Below are 3578 nucleotides of genomic sequence, written 5' to 3'. Positions count from 1 at the left end.
CGACAGTTGCATCCACATGAGGAGAATTATCCTACACATGAACTAGATCTTGCAGCCGTAGTCTATGCACTCAAGACCTGGCGACACTACCTTCTTGGTAAACGTTGCGAGATCTACACCGATCACCAGAGTCTCAAATATATCTTCACCCAACCAGATTTAAACCTTAGGCAAAGACATTGGTTGGAGGTGATCTCAGATTATGATCTAGGGATTACTTACACTCCAGGCAAAGCCAATGTCATGGCTGATGCACTAAGTCGTAAATCCTATTGCAACAATCTCATGTTGCAGCAGGGCCAACCACTTCTCCACGAGGAATTTTGTAGGCTTAACCTTCACATAGCTCCTCACGGATTCCTTTCCACCTTGTTGGCGAAACCTGATCTTGAGGATCGAATTATCGCAGCTCAAAAGCAGGACACGGGAATTTCCCGGATCAAGAGAAACATTAAGAAGGGAGTTGGTGGATGTTTCTCTATGGATGATCGAGGTGTTGTTTTCTTTGAGAATCGCTTGGTGGTTCCCAAGAATCAACATCTGCGAAAATTGATTCTTAAGGAGGCGCATGAATCTCCTCTCACAATTCATCCCGGTAGTACTAAGATGTATCAGGACCTACACGAGAGGTTCTGGTGGACTAGGATGAAGAGAGAAATCGCTCAGTTCATTGCTAACTATGACGTTTATCATCGCGTTAAGGCAGAGCATCAAAGACCTGCTGGCACCCGACAGGGTGGGCTTGGGACAGACTAGGTACAGGTGGCACGATGTACCAAGTGGCACCCGGATGGTGGGCTTGGGAACCCTGTTCACATCGTTTGGGGCCGTGAGCGACACCCCGGCCGGATCTCCTTGCGGATGGAACCCGAATAGGCGATAAACCTGGACTAGAGTCTTGTGTGGTTAGTCAGGTCGTGGCCGACACCCTCGCTAGGCTTCCGCTTGAAGGTTGCCGAGATACATGACGTGTACATGGCGGTAAGTGGCGAGAGCGTGTGTAAAGAAGTACACCCCTGCAGGGTTATCATGATCTATTCGAATAGCCGGGTCCGCGGTTATGGACTTCTTGGATGCTTACGTGGTACATAGACAACTTTAAGTGGATACTCTAAAATGCTCAAGATAAGTGTGAGTGCTATGGATGGCCTTCTCATAGGGATATGGGGACGAATCCATAGTAGTGTATTGTGTGGTGATTAGTGGACTCGTGTGCGCCATCTCACCTCAAAGAAGTTTCTCGTAGTCGTAGAACAGGATTGTCACTGAGTCAAAGCTGGCTTGCTGCAACTAAACCCCACATTACCCTCTTGACACAAATGCATGTATGATAGGATCTGATGTAAGTCTTATTGAGTACCTTTGTACTCATGTTGCTTTATTTATGTTTTTGCAGCGGAGACTTCGGTCTTACTAGTGTTCTTGTGGACTTCGACAAGTAGCTTGTACCTCAGCTACGATCTTGATCGGATGTTGTAGATAGTCAGGCTCTTCAGCCTTTTCATTTGTAGATGTCTGTACTCAGACATGTAATGCTTCCGCGTGTTGCTTGTTTGCTCTGAATGTTGGGTCATGAGACTCCTGTTTGTAATAAATGCTATGATGGCTCCTCTAAGCCTTTATCTATATGAGTTGTTGAGTTATGTTGTGATGCCATGTTGTACAACACATACTTGCATGTTATGCGTACGTGTAATGTGTATTGGTATGTGTGGGATCTGACTATCTAGTTGTTTATCCTTAGTAGCCTCTCTTACCGGGAAATTTCTCCTAGTGCTTCCACTGAGCCCTGGTAGCTTGCTACTGCTCCGGAACACTTAGGCTGGTCGGCATGTGTCCTTCTTCGTTCCTATGTCTGTCCCTTCGCGGAAATGTCACGCGGTGTCTACCGGAGTCCTGCTAGCCCAGTTGCTACAGCCCGGATTCACTCGCTGATGACCGACACGTTCGTTGTTGGGTCATGTATGCCTGTCCCTGTAAGTTAGTGCCACTTTGGGTTCACGACTAGCCATGTCAGCCCGGGTTCTCTGTCATATGGATGCTAGCGACACTGTCGTATACGTGTGCCAAAAGGCGCAAACGGTCCCGGGCATGGTAAGACGACACCCGTGGGAATACCGTGCGTGAGGCCGCAAAGTGATATGAGGTGTTACATGCTAGATCGGTGTGACTTAGAATCATGGTCCTGACACAATACATACTCGAATACCCTGCGTTGGCCGGTATACATACTCGAATACCCGCGCAAACCTTTGGATTGCCCACACAAATCATGCATTCAACTCCAGGCCAATGTACAGCCGACCATGTATATATGTGACATGGCTAGATATGATTTGTTTCTTTTTGTTTTGACGGCAAAAGGAATTTGTTTATGCCCGTCTGCACGCACCTTCCAAACGGCGGTAACTCCGTCCGGCATATGCATTAAATAACCTGGCATATGCTCCTTCAAATACGGCGTCCGTCCCATATCCCCGAACAGCTCGACGTCTCACGATACATGCTCGCTCGTCCATGCCGATGAATTTCCGCTCAAACGTATCACTATATTTTGTCTACCAACATTAAAGCTATAGTGTGAGGTGAATCATTATTTGTTAGGTTTGACACTTTTTTATGAAGGACATTTCATTCAATTGACATATCTAGGTAATACAACCGCATTGATGGAATGACCGGCCTATGCAATAAAAGATCATTTTCAACAATAATAAAAAGTCCTAAGGTGGGGTAGATCCTATCCAAAAATATACCGCCATCCACGAAGAGATACCCTAGCCATATGCTTCAGCCGGGTAGACACCATCATAAAAAGGTTTATGTCCTTCGGTCTCTGCATGATAGATCAAAGATGGAGCCATCGTGTTCATGCGTGAATAACATAGATGAAACATGTTTATTAAAAACCACACCGTTCCTAGTAAACCACAACGCCCAAAATAAGACAGCCGTCCCCGCAAAAATATGTGCAGAACATTGTTTGTCGATACCTCGCAATCAATCGTCGAACATATTACGTGCACCATGTGGGGGTAAAGATGTAGATACTTGAACTATGGCCCATACAACACGAGCAAACTTACACTAAAAAAAGTGCTTAATAGACTCGTAATGTTGACAAAAACACTTGACAATTGGGGCATGCCAGGTTATCTCAAGTTAAGACCACACCTTTTAGAAACAAAAGGAATATCTTCACTCAAAGGGATTGTGAGCTTTCAGCATTTATTGTTATCATCCGAAACAACGCTGTGGGCAATTGCATCGTACAAGGATTTGACAGAAAACCTGTTGTTTTATGCAAGTTCCATCGAAACTCGTCCGGCTAAATGGGCTCCATACGCATGAGAAATTCATTCTACGATACAAGGCGAGACCCTAATAGGACCAGACGTCAGGTTTGGCTCATAGATGATTTGACTTCCAAATTTTGGCTAGCGACGTAAAGGTACGCCCATCTCATGGCAAATGGATTCAGTCTTATTCAGTTGAACTTGTTCGTTCAAGATTTGCATGTAACACCATAGATTCGGTTTGTAAGGGAAATTAGTTTATAGTGCCAAGATTTTGGGATC

The sequence above is a fragment of the Triticum aestivum genome, chromosome 4B (assembly GCF_018294505.1).
Source record: "Triticum aestivum cultivar Chinese Spring chromosome 4B, IWGSC CS RefSeq v2.1, whole genome shotgun sequence".
NCBI lineage: Eukaryota > Viridiplantae > Streptophyta > Magnoliopsida > Poales > Poaceae > Triticum > Triticum aestivum.
Note: the sequence above shows the minus strand (reverse complement) of the source record.